The 17546-nt window shown below is 36.1% G+C and overlaps 1 protein-coding gene and 1 non-coding gene across 3 annotated transcripts in view; one reads left to right on the forward strand and one right to left on the reverse strand.

Moving 5' to 3' along the window:
- RABGAP1L (RAB GTPase activating protein 1 like) overlaps positions 1 to 17546 on the reverse strand; it is a 563059-nt gene that overhangs the window by 336923 nt on the left and 208590 nt on the right. The gene's annotated exons all lie outside the window — the stretch shown is intronic.
- TRNAA-AGC lies at positions 7979 to 8050 on the forward strand. Its single transcript has one exon. It is a non-coding gene; the product is annotated as a tRNA-Ala (tRNA).

Raw genomic sequence — 17546 nt, forward strand, 5'->3', positions numbered from 1 at the left:
CACTGTGTTAAACTTATACTGTGTTAAAGTCATACCGACTGTATATATACACTAATTTTAAAACCTTTCAGGATAACAATCATCTTTCTACTGTACTATGACCTTTAAAATTATTAATTCACATAAAAATGATCCAGTATTTTAAACCTGAATTTCTAAGTTCTGTATGATTTCATCAAGAATATATGAACTATATTATAATCTAAGCCACTTCCCAGACGATAATGTGTTCTATGTGACAACTGATCTTGCATATAGGAACTCATTTTTAATGTCTTCCCAGTTCTACTGTGTACGTTGCATTGTGATGTTTTACCCTTTCATAAGATTGAAAGAAAAACAACTTTGGGTGAATAATTATTAATGGATAGAAAGAATTAATCTCTAATATTATCCAAAAGGAATTTAGAATAAAAGAAAAATTTTTGTTGTAATACAATCCATAGCACATCACCAACTAATATTGGCTTAGAAATTGTTCTTCTGAAAAGAGAGACTTCTTGAAGTAATAAAACATATAGAAATCAGTTTAAATTATTCTGTGAAATTTATCTTGTGGTCTGACATTAGATAATAGAGATCAAAGAGTCAATTCTTAGCTTTTCTGAGAAAGTAATGCTAAATTAAAACTCTGTTTCCATTAAAAAATGCTTATTCCCCATATACATAAGATTCAATAAATCTTAGATTAATCTACTGATTAGATTTACTGGAATCTACACAGTAATAATGGGAAATCATTAAAAGAAAGATTATAAAACATATTTGATTTCAACAAGCTCTTTTTATCGATGAAAATACCTAACATGTGAATATTAAATAATCACATATAAGTAGTATTTATGAAACCACATGGGTATTTCTATAAATAGGTTTACATGTAGATTCCTACAAAACCTCACTCTTCCTTAGCTAAATTATTATACTCTTATCAATTATCATATTTCAATACTAAACAAAAAATTAGTTCTAAAACATTAAAACGGCTAAATTATGACATCTTTTCTAAACATGATTTAGAACTTTTAAAAACATATAAAATATATAAAACTGGTTTTCCAAATGTGATGAAAGCAACTAACTTATCCATGAAACTAACAGCATCTTGAAATAAGTCAAGCCTGTAAGGTAATGTGCTTTCAGGGATTTTATTTTCCCTTCCAGGAGATAACTGCAGTAGCCACTGTGTAGTTAAGACCTCTGAGATAGAAATCAGTAGCGAATTTAATGCAAAAGCAGTCACTGTCAGAGCTGCTAATACTATAACACGTAACTCTCTGACATTAAAAGAGATACTCAAACACAGATGAAGTGGCTAATCACTTTTTTTCAGTTAAGCAAATCAATAGCCAACCTACAGAGGGTTCCTGGAATCTTTTGTTCAAATGACAAGGTTGCTGTTCTTTCTAAGCAGTCTTTGTTGGACTGAGACAGAGAGAAAGAGCAAGGCAATCTGCGAGAAGCTGCCAAAGACAAGAGGGCAAAGAGTGGGGGAGAGGGGAGCATAAAGAACTGGCTCAGAGAACTGGAAATGAGTGTAACAGGAAGACCTCAGGTGATCAAAGGAGGGAAACAAAACTCATACGACACAGAGAGACCAGAAAACCAATGGAACAAAGTGGTGGGGGAAAGGGAGTACGTGAAGACGAAGAATTTACGCAAAACACAGTGGAGGTATGAGAGAAGGGCTGGAAACAAAAACGCAAGGCAATGGGATGCAACACAGCTTCTGTGGTTCAGAGCGCGCACTCCAACTGTAGTTCCTTAACTTCCTTGTGCCACTTCTCTCATATAAATGAAGTCATCCTCACAAAACATGACGTATGGACATAGTGCTGGGACACAAAAACACTTATCAAAGTTCCCTATTATTATATCTGATAAAAGAAGCTATTATATGTAGATAATTGTTATATGATGAAATATGATGGAAATAGGTTAGTAAAGACAGCTACAGGTAATCAGAAGTTACTATATTTGTACTCAAACAGAATTCCATGACAAATATTAGAAGTAATGTAGAAACCTATTATGTTGCAATCCACGGTTCACCCTGGGATATTCCTTACATGTGGTAGAAGTAACCAGAGAAATACTTGCCCAAAGCATGTATGCATGTAAATGCATGTGTGTGCGTGTGCGTCTGCGTGTGTGTTGGAGAGGAGTAATAAAATGTATATACTAGGACTCAGATGTACAGAGAACATAAAATTTCATTGTTACAATAATTTATGTAATTTTTCTCTTAAGCATACATTTCCTCTGACAGTGGTGGCTGTGAATAAGGTTGAGGGTTGTTACAAATTTACCAACTGTTGGTAACTCAGCCTCTGCCAGCTCAAAACAGCCTCTTTTAGGTAAACAGTCATTCAATTAAAAGTTCAAATTCTTTAAAGAATCTCTCCATTTCCTCTTCTTTCTTGGGATGGCAGCTAATTACAAGAAGGAGGTTGAGTTGTCATGGTGAAGGGGAGACAGGTGCTGATTCACTTGTAGTCCAGGCCATCAGCTGGCTTCACCTTAGACATGTCACTCTACCTACTCACTGTGCATCTTACGCTTGTGCCTACAAGATTTGGCTGGTCTTTCTGACTGATGACCTTGAATACTGCTATAGCCTATGGTTTTGAGAGCCTCTAGTTCTGTGGTCCAGATACTCGGCAGCAACCATGCTCCCTCGTTCACTGGCTTTGGCTAGTCTACCAGCACTCTTAGAATTTCTCTGTCTCTAGAGAGTCAGCTTCTTCAGGCAATCCTGCTATTCTCAGATTCTCTCCTGAAACTAACTGGTTGTTCTTACTATCACCATCGCTATCATCATCAACACCTCCCTGTCTTTTACTGTGATTTTCAGCCTCTGAAAAGGGGAATGAAGACACTGACTTACGGCTCTTCTCAGTGCTGGAAAAGATTTCTTCTGGTCTGGTGGAAACTGCCTGTATCATCCTGAGTCCTTCATACAGCATTTGCTTATAGTGAAATTATGTACAGATTTTCAAACTTTGCTCTTAATACACGCTGAGGAGTTTGGAAAATTTAGAACATCTTTATTTCTCTCAGAAAATCCAGAATGTCATGACTCCTACAAATTTAAAACTCAGAGTTAAAAATACTAAATTTTGATCCAGTAATTCTACTCCTAAGAATTTATCATATTAATAAACTCATATGCATGCAAAACAACATATGCTCGGGGTTATTCACTGTAGCCTTATTTGCAAAGCATAAGATTAGGAACTGAAATGTCCACCAATCAGATAAGGTTACTATAGCTGGTAAGAATGAGGTCCTTTCATATATACTGATATGGAACTGTAGAAAAGATATGTGAAAAAAAAAAAGCAAGGTGTTCAAGAATGCAAACTATGTATTTTTTGTGTGTACAGAACTCAGTGACAGAGAGTAAGGCTGGAGGCCAGCTGGGGAGAAAGTAGGGGGAGGAGATATATGTAAAATTATATCCTTTTTTACCTTTTGAATTCTGTTATTACACATGTATTTCACATTAAGAAAATAAGGTATTGAAAATAAAACTCAGAGTGAACAAATGACGCCTTTATTCCAGGCTGTATCTACCTTCATCCTGAAATAAATACTGCGTGTCAATGATTCCATGGATGGATGGGGAGAGCCCTGGAACAAACAACAGGAACAAGGCAACACTTGGAACAAACAAATACATTTAATCTCCCCCAAAGATTCCTCACATCCCCATAGAAACTAGGCAAAGTCTCACTCTCTGACACTTCCATTCTATGAATTTATGAAACTGGAAGAAGGTAAACTGGAATGATGAGATTTCATGGCATACATCTCAGAGGGAGACCAGGTTCCATCAAACACTCACACGGTAGAAAGAGTTCCATGGACTAGAGCAGACACTCACTGAAGCCTTACAACCCAGGCTGGAGAGCCCCACAGGCTTCCAGGGGGAAACAGTCTCTTCCAACAGTAGTTTAAAAAGGCATTCGAAAAGACCAAAGATTCTGGCTGCTAGGAATTCTTTCTAATGGCCAACATAAAATGTCACAATAACAATGAAAACTGAGGGAAAAAATTAACTTTATTAACTTTAATCATCTAAACTGGAGGCAAAACAATCTAACGGTTAAGATTCTAAAACCAAGTATAGGTCCAAATCTCCAGAGGATCATTTCATTTCACCCAGAAATCCATTAAACCTCTTGTAGATTATAACTAGTTGGTAGAAATTATCTCAGAGGAACTTTTTTCCCCAATAAAAGAACACAATAATAATTCAACTGAGGATGAATATGAACAGTGTCAAGGTGTACCAACCAGTTCCATAGTGCTTTAAATAGCAGCAAAACAGAGCAAACTTCCTTCCCTACCATGTTCTTATCTTACAAGAGACAGCACCTACTGGCCCAAGGGAAAAACAGTACATCAACACTAAAGCAGACCAGCTGAAGGTGGCTTTGGCTTTATCTGCAGGAGCCCATCAACAGACATAAGCCCACTTAATTTGACCTAAACCCTTCCAAGCCTCTAAATGAGTAGTATTTCCAAAAGGCAAGAAACAGATCAATGCCATTTTCTCTCTTAAAAAACTATACACAATCAATGTTCTAAATATATGCTCATAGAAATGCTAGACTCCAATGAAGAAAAGTCACAGAAAAATAAAATTATCTCTTAAAAAATAATGTCTAAGTGTAAAACGGCAACTTTCAAGAAGTGTTTAAACTCAAATATAAATATGAAACAGATTAAGCTTGAGATTAAACGTCAAGTTTGAAGTTCGAATAAACTTCAATAGTTCGCTTAAAAATAAAAATAGATTTTACAGCTAGAGATTGCATTCTGCCTATAAAACTATTATTAAGTGTAATACTGGGTAAGGTTATGAATCTCAATAGATCAGCAAATAAAGAACCTTAAAACAATTCTTTACATCTATTTAGATCATACTATTTTTGACACATTTTAAGATTGTAACTATATTTCACGAATGTCATTCAATAAATATTTATCAAATACACATCATGCCAGACTCTGGAATTCAACAGTGAGCAAAAGAAGACATAGTCCCTGACCTCATGGAGCTTGCAGTCTAGTGAGAAAGACAATTGAATAGGTAATAATACTGCAGTGTGTTAAGGCTGAGATGGGAGTACCAGGTGCCATGGGGACGCAAAGCAGGTACACCTGACCTGTATGGAAGAGTGGGCGGGGCAGTGAGAAGTGAAGGAATTTAAGCCCTTCCTAAAAGGTTTAACACAAAAACCAAGACTTTAAGGATCACTGGGACTTAAAGGGAAAGAGGAAGAAGGCTCCAAGTTTGTATAAGAGAGGAGAGGCAGGGTAGGGAGGGAGAAGAATTCAGTGCATTTGAGAAACTAAGAACACTTAATTCATTTTTCTTAGAATGAATAAAAAACATTCTCCCTTCACTTCTCAATTTCATTTGCTTATTAATTCAATTAATATTTTCTGAACTCTAATAAAGTTAACTCATATATCAGGACCCACAAAATAGAGGCCGCCTTGCCTCACCGGCCCAGCTCACATCACAATGTGGGAGCCCATGATTGGGTTAACAAATTGTAACAATCCCAGCTGAGTATCTCCTTGAAGACGTGCTTAGTACCTGCCTTGAGGTTTTAGCAATGACCCAGGCCCCCGGCTATAAACGCTGGGCGTGCCTGCTGTTAGTCTTCTATCCCCAAAACAGCCTTGGGCTGGAATGGTAAAAAGCTGCAGACTCAGAGCTGAGAAGGCTGATTAGCCAATGACGGGTAAGATCCCCTGAGGGGGGCAACCTAAGACAGGCACAGCCGCCTGAGTCCAAGTTGTCAAGCAGCTGATTCCTGTACTTTGCGCCCTGATAAGCTGAAAGGCCCACCACGAACATGATTCACCAGAAAGGGTCTTCTGACCTTGAGCCAAACACCAACAATGAACAAAGCCTTTGTACTCATTGTGATCCCACCTTGTCCTTTCCTAAATTCCTGCATTCCTCCTTTGACTGTACTCAATAAATATGAGAGATCTGAAAGGCTCATGGAGTTGGCTCCTGACTCCCTCTAGCTCTCTTGACTTTTCCACAGTCTTGAGTAATTCATTCCGTCTCGGTGGGACTTCTGCTGGCCAGAACCCACAACTGGTGACGAACCCACATCACAAATCTAAACTTAGGTTTGCCTGCCTACGCTTATGGGAAACACCTCACTGTCAAGGAAACCTAACATATACCAGTCACAACCCTCCAACCCAGCTTCAGCGGGCTTACCTTACCCTAGAAAACAGGACCTGCTTGCCTAATAAGGAAACCCTTGACCTCCTAGCCAATCATATCATTTCTGAGTTGTCTCTTCTACGTTCCATAAAATTTGCTTTTGCCCAAAATCCCTCCAAAACAGAGCTCCGCTGTACTCCTCCAAAGCATGGATTGTTTTCCCTTGAATAAAGGACATCACACTCGTCACTAAAATGTTTTAGTTTTGTCATTTCAAAGCTCCTGCGATTAGCTGCTCTGTTTAACAATCAAGGTATCTTTAGCTTTTTCAGATTATAAAACCCAAATAAAAGGAAATCAATACATCCTATAAAGGCTCTTTCTCTTGGGATGACTACACTGCACATGATCGGAATGCAACCAGAAAAACAATTATTGTAAAACTGATAAATTCCGAGAAGGAATTAAGTCTTCAAATAATTGGTTTATTTACTGTTCCATTTTTCTTATTACATTATATCTGAATTTTCACAATATGTACCTCTTACATTTCAATAGGTCAGAAATCTGTCACCGGTCTCACTGAGCTAAAATCAAGGTGCCAGCAGGGCTGTGTGCCTTCTGGAGTCTCCAAGGGAAGAATCTGTTTTCTTGACTTTTTCCACTTTTAAGGGCTGCCCATGTCCCGTGCTTGTGGCTCCCTTCCTCCATCTTTAAAGTAAGGGCTAGTCAAGCCCTTCTCATACTGCATCACTCTGACTCTCTCTTCAGCCTCCCTTTTCCACTTTTTAGGACTCTTGTGATTATCCTGGCCCCACCAGGGTAATTTCTGTATTTTAAGGTTAATTCCATCTGTTACTTTAATTCCCCTCTGCCATGTAACCTAACATATTCAGAGGCTTTGGGGATTAGGAATGACTGGGGAGTCATTATTCTGCCTATCACAGCACATTAAAACAAATATTTAAGTTACTGAATATCCACAACATTGAGGAAGCTGCAATCACCACTGCCTTTCTCCTCCTGTGATTTACATCTACTGGGGTAGATAAAAAATGTGTACAAAATCATACTGTTGTCAAGGAAAAAAATGCATCCTAAAAGTACTTTAAGTAGGTACTAGATGACTACAGTCATGAAAAAGAACATTTATAAGAGCTTAAAGGATACAATTCAATAACAAAAAAACAAACAACCCAATCAAAAAACAGGCAAAGACCAAAACAGACATTTCTCTGAAAAAGATATCCAGAGGGCCAACAGGCGCATAAAAAGGTGCTCATCATCACTAAGTACCTGAGAAATGCAAATCAAAACTACAATGAGGTACCACCTCACATTGGTCAGAATGGCCATCATTAAAAGTCTACAAATAACAAATGCTGTGGAGAGGGTGTGGAGAAAAGGAATCCTCCTACACTGTTGGTGGGAATGTAAATTAGTGCAGCCACTATAGAAAACAGTATGGTGTTTCCTTGAAAAAAAAATAGACTTGCCATATAATCCAGCAATCCCACTCCTGGGCATATATCCAGAGAAAACTAATTCAAAAAGATACATGCACCTCAATATTCACAGCAGCACTATTTACAATAGCCAAGACATGGAAGCAACCTAAATGTCCATCAACAGATGAACGGATAAAGAAGATGTGGTATATATACACGATGGAATACTATTCAGCCATAAAAAGAATGAGATTATGCCATTTGCAGCAACAGGAGTGAACCTAAAGATTATCATACTAAGTGAAGTAAGTCAGAAAGAGAAAGACGGCGGGGGGGTATAGCTCAGTGGTAGAGCACATGCCTAGCATGCACGAGGTCCTGGGTTCAATCCCCAGTACCTCCATTAAAATGTAAATAAAAATAAATAAGCCTAATTACCTCCCCCCCAAAATAAATAAAAATAAAGTTATAAAAAAAAAAAAAAAGAAAGAGAAAGACAAGTGCCACATGATATCACTTATGTATGGAATCCAAAATACAACAATGAATTTATTTATGAAACAGAAATAGACTCAGACACAGAAAACAAACTTTAGATTACCAAAGGGGAAAGGAGGTTGGGAGAGGTATAAATTAGGAGTCTGGGATTAGTAGATACAAACTAGCATATATAAAATAGATAAACAAGCACCTACTGTATAGCACAGAGAACTATATTCAATATTCTGTAACAAACCATAATGGAAAAGAATCACTTTGCTGTACACCAGAAACTAACACAACATTGTAAATCAACAATACTTGAATAAAAAAAAGTTTAAAGAGAAGATGGCATAAGAAATAGGTCTTAAAGCACAGATCAGATCCGTAACAGGCAGAGATGAGAATGGGGTGATATTTCAGGTGGGGGCTTTGTGTGACTAAACTGAAGGAAGATTAAAAAGAAAAAAAAAAAAAAAAAGGAAGACCTAGTAACCTATCCCTGCTGGATGGAGAAAAGGGCATTCAATGAGAAGCAGTGGAAACAGAAATTTCGAGAAAGCAGTCAAAAATTCAAATGTGGCAGCGATGAAGGAACACAAAGACACAGAAGAGGGCACTGGAGTTTTAATTAGTGGATCACTGGTGAACATCAGGTAAGCGCTCAGTCAAGTGCTGGTGTCAGGAGCCAGATGACAGCTCTTACAGAACAGGCTAGCAGCAAGAGTAAGTGATTCTTTTGATAAATCTAGATTTAAAAAGCAAAATCTTCTTTGAAAGAAGTCTGAGATGACAGTAAGATAAAAGGTTTGGCAGTAAACCATATACCAAGGGGAAGAAATCAGTGAAATGGACATATGATTAAAAAGCCAGATCAAAGATACAGGTTGAAATCCTCAAGTCAGTACCTAAGGGTGAAGAACTTTATAATAAAGTTACTAACAATACCTCTTAAGAATCTGTTCTAAAATTTTAATTTTGGGGGTAAATAGTAAGGCAGGATTCACCTACAAACCTCAGTTTACAAACAGACTACAGGGCTAAGTCCACTGAAAATACTGTCTTCATTCTTCCCAGATTCAAATATGAAATGTCCTAGGAAATTCCACAAGCAAAATAACAGTTTCTCTGGCAAAATTAGAACTCCAAAAGAAAGTCTATAGCAGTAACGGTCACTACCCAGCACGTAAGAAAATATAAACTCAAGTTTTTCCAAGTTTTACTGATGGTTCCCTTTAAAAGAAGAAACATATATTAATTGCTTGAATTCTTAAGATAATAAGGGCTTCCAGAGTCTCTCCTCAATGACGGAGAGCATGGGAACAACCTAACGATTTAAAGACACAAACTGTTAGAAACAGGAATCACAGACCCTAGAAGCTGTCTCTCTTTGAACACAGGCTGAGATAGATTTCTTAAGGTGTTATTCATAAAGTATAAGTCATAGCTACATTATGTCCATCTTTTTTCTCCCTTCTGATAATGTAGTCTTTTCAATGCCTCAGTCTAAGAAACCACCAAGAACAGAATTAAGTATTTAATTGTGTTGCAGTGAGGAACTACATCTGACTTAAACAGGTCTGTTTCATGTTCCAAGACCACTGTAGTCTGTTTCTGCATTTTCTACAAAATATGAAACACTGGCACCAAAGGAATTACAAGAGCAGTGGTGGTAAAGCTGTGTCACACAAGAGCCAGTGATCACAAAGCAGAATGGCGGCCGAACATGCCCTCTTCACCATGGTATTTTCTCACACTTTTTTCTAAACTTCCTGAAGGTGCAGATAAACATTTAAAAAGTGAATTACTGAAAACACTAGTAATAGCGGGGAAAAAAAAAAAAAAAAGAAAGAAAATGGCAAATATAAAAATTTGATTACAACAGAATAAAATGTATAAAGAATAAACATAAAGTACTGAAAATATTAATAGCAACTTTAAATTTTCTAGTGAAATCAAATATAGATTAATACCTATTAACAAACATAAACAAAATGTTAGAAAACATCACATTATAGTGCTCTATGCTGGAATTTGACACAACATTGTAAAATGACTATAACTGAATAAAAAAAGTTAAAAAAGAAAACATCACATTATAAAATGAAGGCTACTACTCTTATTAAAAGTATCATTTATGACTGTAAGTAACTTACTTCATTTCATTAATCACAAAAATATTTGGACAGTTTTGATCACATATCTGAGCAAAAATCACTCACAAGCAAAGATAGTATGACAAACTATTACTCTAAAAAACAAAAAGCTCCATACTGAAGTCTTCAGTACATGAAAAATGGGCACAATAGGGATTATCCCACTCAATTTGTGATTTCTGAATGATCACTCTGCTTCAGTTAAATGAGGTAATATTATTTGCTTCCTATTGCTCTCCCATGTTTTAGAACATACTACAGAAGTTTTACTCCTGAAAAGTTATTCACTTCAATTAGTTTCTAAATATTAACCTTTCCCATCCTCTCTTGCAGTTAATATTGGCCAAGTGAAAAATATAAGTCCTAGACAATAAAATATTAAGTCAAAGTGTTCTATGACAGTTAAATGGGAAACTTTTTTTTTTTTTTTTTTTTTAAAACAGGGAAGCTTCTTCCCTTCTTTCCCTCTTTCCTCTGGCTGGAATGCAGACTTGATGGATGGAGCTTGAGCAACCATCTTGAATCTCAAGGTAGAAGCTATGAGATGGCAGGGCAGCAACAAACCAAGAAATGAGGTTAGGCTCTTTACACCAAGAAGTTATCTCACTTGTCTTAGATTGTCTACCCACAGATTTTATTTCCATGGAAGGAAAATAAACTATTTTATTTAAGCCACTGTAATTTATGGTGTTTGGCCTTATGTTAAGTGAACTTGGTCCTAACTGATACAATGTACATATTATCCTAACAACTCCAAACCTGGCATATACTCATAAAGTCTAGACCAGTGCTGTCCAACAGAATGCCAGAAATAACCTGCATCTCTGCTGTCCAATTCAGTTGCTGCTGCCATGTGTGATTACTGAGCAACTAAGATTTTTTTAACATTAAAATAGAATTTAAAATTTTATTTAATTTCAATTAAATTTAAATAGCCACATGTGGTTAGTGTTTATTGTATTGGACAGCACAGCTTTAAGCACCAAGGAGCATCAAAACTGTAACTGAGTTAATTTAAAATGATATAAATTTTCTCCTTAACCTATAACAATATAATAATAGTATAAGTATTATTTTCACGAGAGATGTGCCTATAATTACATTTTACTAGAGTAATTTTATTATGTCTACCTTGAGCCATACCTGTAGAAACTCAGAAAATGTTAGTTGTGAAGATGAAGGCAACTTGACACTGGGTCTGAAACAGACTTTCTACTTTAGTACAAAAAGCTATTCTAACTTTCTTCTTAATTAGAGACACACTGCTCTTAAAAATGTGATAGGATTGAAATACTTTTTACATTTCTTTTTCATTCATATGTTCTCAACTCAAAGCAGCTAGAATATATAAAGGAATATCTAGAAAAGTACAATGTCTTTTCAATTCATTAACAACTGGCTTAATATTATACTGGAGAATATCAAGGCAAAATTCTTACTCAAATTTCAATAAAACTACTTCCCAGCATGCAATGAAAAATTTTGGTCTGCTTTAAAAACTCACAGATACTTTTCCTCCCCAATGCTAACTACCTACCTTTGTGTCAAGAGCTACAAATATTATGGATAATGAAGCACAGTTCTTAGGTTATTAATAAACCAGAAAATTCACAACAGAACGGTACTCCAAAAAGGTCGCTGAGTTTTTATCCTCAGCTTTTGTCTGTCTTCTTCTTTCCTTTCCCTTCAAACAGAATTAATCTCTGTGATCATCAAGTGCTTGGTGTGACAGATATGCTTCTCACACAGCATTTACTATACTAGGTCATGATGGTTTTCAAAACTGTCTCTGCTCTACACCATGAAATTCTCAAGGGCAAGAGAGACCTCAGAAGGGTACTGCGGCAGTGGAACAAAACTATCCAGAGGTAGCACAGAGGAATTTGGTCTTCAGGGCAGAGGAACAGAAAAGGAAGAATGCAATCACAGCTCACAATCTCGCATTTCTGCCCAGCACTGGCCTTGGTTACAATCTGCTTTAATTCAATTCATCCTGTAATTCGTTTCTGGGTATACTTTTGTATGCTTAAAATTTCTGAATTGCAAAAATCACATGAAAATTAGTGAATAAATGAGATAACAAATTTAAGCATATGATGGATTAATCCTAAATAAAGTTCTTAAATCACTTTGGTTAACATTACACAATTTGCTATTCTAAATGGCACTCACTGTTTCTGGTAAGATTATCTAATAACTGCAACCTCTGCATAACCCTTTTGTTTTAAATAATTTATACAGAATCAATTAGCTATTATATAAATACCACCCACATCCTTAAAACAGTGACAAGAGCAGATGAAGAACTGACTTTAGAGTTATGAAAAGATGTCATTTTAAAAAATTCACTTTGAATGACATACTTTTAAATTTTAACTTCTGCCTTAAACTAAAATGACAAACAACTCATTAGTTACCTGAATTCCTTTTTTTTTTTCTAAACTTGAGAACCAGCTCTGTATCCTATACATGGAACAGGCTAGACTTACGACACTAAGTATATGTGATAGCAAGTAATTCTAGAGATATAAATGAATCCCAGAGAGAGTACATACACTGGTCAGAAGAGCCAAGAGAAGAATCAATACTGGCATCCATTCACCATATAATATACCTACCCACCTTTTTTTTTTTTTTTTTTAATCTCTAACCAATTATACAACTAAGACCCCTTCAGGGCTAATTAGGGATTAAATGAAGCTATGGACGTCACCATGGATGTATTATAATAAATCATGCACCTTCTGCTTGAAGCAATGGGATAGAAGAGGGAAACATACAAAATTATACCACCGCTTCCTCATTAACCAAATACTACATTGGCAGTTGAAGCAATCCCATTTCAGATGGGCACTTCATTGCATCTTTGGCTTTAAAAAGCTGTCATTCCAGAAAGGATTGAGAATTTCCATAGCAATTCCAAACTTTAAAGTACTATTTCTTAAAGTGTGGTCTTAGATGCAGATTCCTGGACTCCAAATCCCCACTAAAAGGAACTCTGAGGAGTGGAGCCCAACTTTTAGCAAACACTCTTCCACAAAATTCCAGTGCTTGTTTAAGTCTGAGAACCACTACGTAACAACAAGCTCTTCCTGTGACACTTGATATGTGCCTTAAGAAGCACCAGACACACAGCTATAACCCACACTTTCAAGATATGATCTCCAGATCGGGAGTAGCAGTGTCACCTGGGCACTTGTTAGAAATGCAGAATCTCAGGCCCATTCCAGCCCTGTTGAGTCAAAATTTGCATGTTAACAAGATCCCCAGGTGATTCATATTTACATTAAAGCCAGAACTGCTCTGGTCTAGAGCAGTTATTCTTGAATGCAGGTGTCCTGGGGCACCTTATATCAGTCAGACAGAAAAGTGTATTAGGGATATGGTGGTAAAACACCTGGAATATACTTTACAGTAAAATAGGCAATCAAAGCCAAGGCCCTGCTGAAACACAGGGAAGATTTTGAGTGTCTTTTGGTGAATTTTTAAATGTTCGTGATAATGTTTCTACCTAGCATTTATATTAGTCATGGAAGACATAAGTCATTCCAAATACAATGAAGCTCAGACAAAAGCTGAAAATGCACATTTCATAAGCAGCACTGGTTTGTCAGTCACTTTGGGCCCCAACTTAAGACCCACTTAAGATATAACCAATAATCGAGACTATTCATTTAAGTCAGCACATTCTGAAAGTTGCTTTCCCATGTATGAATGCACTGGCAGCTGAAGTATAGTTTCTTATTTAATAAAAAGGTTTGCTGAAAAGAATCAAAGAAAAATGTTAAGAGATGGCCTTCCTTGAATCTTTTTTGTTTTGTTTTGTTTTAATAAGGTAGGGCACAAACCAGAGGTGACTAAAGTCCATAAAGATACACTGGAAAACTGGACAGGCAAGTTAAGAACTAACATTATTCTATGTAAATATCATGCTACCTGACAAAATATTACGTTGCCATAACTCAACAATGGGAATACTATCTACATATTCAACTTATAAAATATACTATGCAGATGTGATATAAAAACTTTAAAAAATCTCTGGAGAAATGATCTCCAAGCAATCATTTAAGCACTAACTGATCCCAATAATAAATTTTATGTTGAGTCAAGTACAAAATAAATGTCAAGTAAATGTCAATATCCTCTTGTATAAATATAATTTTGCTATTATCATGCACTATGTCAGGGTCCCTCTTGTATACTACAGTATTAACTGATTATTTCATCAGCCTTAAATATGAAATATGTATCACAGCTTGATATGGTACTGTCCAGATGTCTAGCACCTTTCCTCCACCTGAGTACCTTTAGAACTGAATTTGAAAACAATGTTACAAGAAGCAAATACCAGAAAATTATGTGAAATAGCTATCATGTATTTGTTGACTTTAAATCAACACCAAACTCAAAAGTTACATTATTTCCTCTTCAACTTTCTATAACAGAAATTATATAAAAACCCAATACTTAGTTCATTCCTCAGAAGTCCTGAATGTTAGACAATGATGATTACTATATGTACACATCACAGCAATGGCTACAGCCAAGAAAATAACTCCAAGATGCTTAGAAGTACAGTGGAGGTTATTTGCTTACAAAAAGCAAAATCTTAGTTTGCAGTATTATTTGTCCATATTTCAATAGTCTGGCTACTATTTATACATACAGGTTAGCTGCAAAGATTTGTGAAATAAACCTACCGAGTAATAACTTCTGCATTTTATCTGGTGCCCCCAAAATAATACTTTAATTGTAATAATGTGGCAAAGGTCACATGCATAGCTCTGATATCTCAACACACACAGTTCTGCTTCTGCAACTATGGTACTCCAGAAACACCAACCCCAGACCCAGGAAAGAGGGGATACTGCCACAAATCTTGTGTTTCAGAGGATCCTAGTATCACAAATGGCCCAAATTAAATCTACTGAAGAACATGTGGATGCCTTCAGCCACTCAGATCTGGTACTCAGATGGACACAGTCTGACCCAAGACCCTAAACATCTATTCTTCCAAGTAATACTCTTCAAGCCCCAGAGAAATGCTTCTCCACATCTCTTGCCCTTCCTCCTCAAGATAAAAGGGGATTATGTCAGAATACCCTGAAGGTTTCTGGGCTACACTGCTGCTGAAGACAGAGATAGATACTGCTTTGGAGCAGCAGGAGGATTCGAGGGATGAAAGCACTTAGGTAAGAGAAAAGACAAATTAATTAACTTGTCAAATCCTTCCTCTCAGATATCATGAACGCAATAAATCCCTGCTTAACCAAGTATCATTTCCCAACAGTGCCAAAGTCCATTTTCTTGCTTCACATTTTAATTTGTGGTTATACAGGGACTCAAATTAACATGGTATTGGCAAGAGTTGCATATAGGAACCAAAGAGTATTTTACAACACTAAGAAATTCATAAATCTCTTCTGTTTGCCCTTTACATCAACAGATAATTTTGCACATATTAGGAGGAAAATAACCTGAACATAATTAATCATTTAAAATGTTTACATTTGCTTTAATTTATATTTTTATAAAAATGTATTCAAATTCTGGTGAAATATATGAAATATTCGATCAGTCAGTAAATTGCTCCAAATTCTATTAAAATCTTATTAACCAAACGAATACAATTAAATTAAAAATAGTATAGGCACAATTAACTAATTTTAGAGTACTTGATACTCTAAAAAAATTAAATTTAATTTAAATTCAGAACACATAAGATTAGAAAAGTATTGTAGGTGAGATATTTTTTACATAGAAGACTAGGAGCTTTGCTGACGTTTTCTGTATAAAGTATCATGAATGCATAGAAGTTAGAATTAACTCTGAACCTTCCAAGGTTAATCTGCTAAACTTTGTTGGAGCCAAAACCAAAATTCGTATCTTCTGACTCCCAACCTAGTGGTCTTTCAATTTCAATTTAGGAAGATTTATAAAGTTCATCTTACATGGGATATTTAGGTTTACCTTTGTAATTTCTTGACCTTCAGGTAACCCATATATAGCAAGAAGAGAACAGCCAAAGACTTAATCTGCCTTTATGTGTCAGAAGTCCTTGCCTGGTGTCCTTTCAAATTCAAAATCTTCAAAAGTAGACAAAATGATCATGTTTACCTTGTTTGCCATTAACTTTCTGATGCCCAGCACTGTAAACTTTTAAAAACAGATAATGTCCTTAGCATTTTTTAAAAAAACAAGTTGTTCAAAACAAAGCAACATATAAGTTCAAGATCTTATTATTAGCTACTTTTAAAACATGGTACCGAGGTGGGGGAGGGTATAGCTCAGTGGTAGAGTGCATGCTCAGCATGCATGAGGTCCTGGGTTCAAATCTCAGTACCTACATTAAAAATATATAAATAGACCTAATTACCTCCCCTCCACTATAAAAAAGAAAAGAAAAAAAAAAAAACACGGTAACAATGTCTGGCAAGACATACAATGATTGCAAAAGATAATCCAATCAATCATTTAACATATAAATAGAAAAAAATGCACAATGGGAATCTTGAATAATCTAGCACCTTGCTATTTCAAGTGTGGTCTCCGGATCAGAGCATTAGCTTTATCTAAGAGCTTATCAAAAATGAAGCATCTCGGGTAACACCTCAGATCTACTAAATCTGGATCTGCAATTTAACAAGATCCCCAGGTGATTTGTATCCACATTTAAGTTTAAACACCACTGGACTAGTAGGTTCATCAAGGCACCTCCTTGTATATGACAGCTATCATTCAAGTATTTATTATGACACACATTGTACTGCTAGACACTTCATGTGTTCTTTCAGTTACTTATTACATCATAGTAGATACTATTCCCTATTTTATAGATGACAGAATTAGGGGTCAGAGAAGGAAAGTAACATGGCCATGGTCCAAAGCTAATAGGTGGGTAGATTCTGGATATAAATCCATGTTATTTCAGTTATACATTGCCTCTGTATCCACTGGCCTCCTGAAAGAAGCAGCACTCTTAACTGTTGTCAATGTCAGGAATATCTTAAGAGGTACTAAGAAGGGAATAAAGCAATAGTATCATGACATCTTCTATGAGGTTCTCTTTGGTTTATCAAAGTGCTTCTGTTATGATGAGTTTTATGGAGAGGGGTAGACATAGAAGGTTGTAAAGAATGACAATCTAGGTGAAGAAACAAAACTAGCTCACATAAACTAACACGACAACCATAAGAAATTAAAAAAAATCAACGAATGCAAAATGACACTTTACAAACTGAATACTTAATATCCACGGCA

Source organism: Camelus ferus, chromosome 21 (genome assembly GCF_009834535.1).
Source record: "Camelus ferus isolate YT-003-E chromosome 21, BCGSAC_Cfer_1.0, whole genome shotgun sequence".
In the NCBI taxonomy this organism is placed as follows: domain Eukaryota; kingdom Metazoa; phylum Chordata; class Mammalia; order Artiodactyla; family Camelidae; genus Camelus; species Camelus ferus.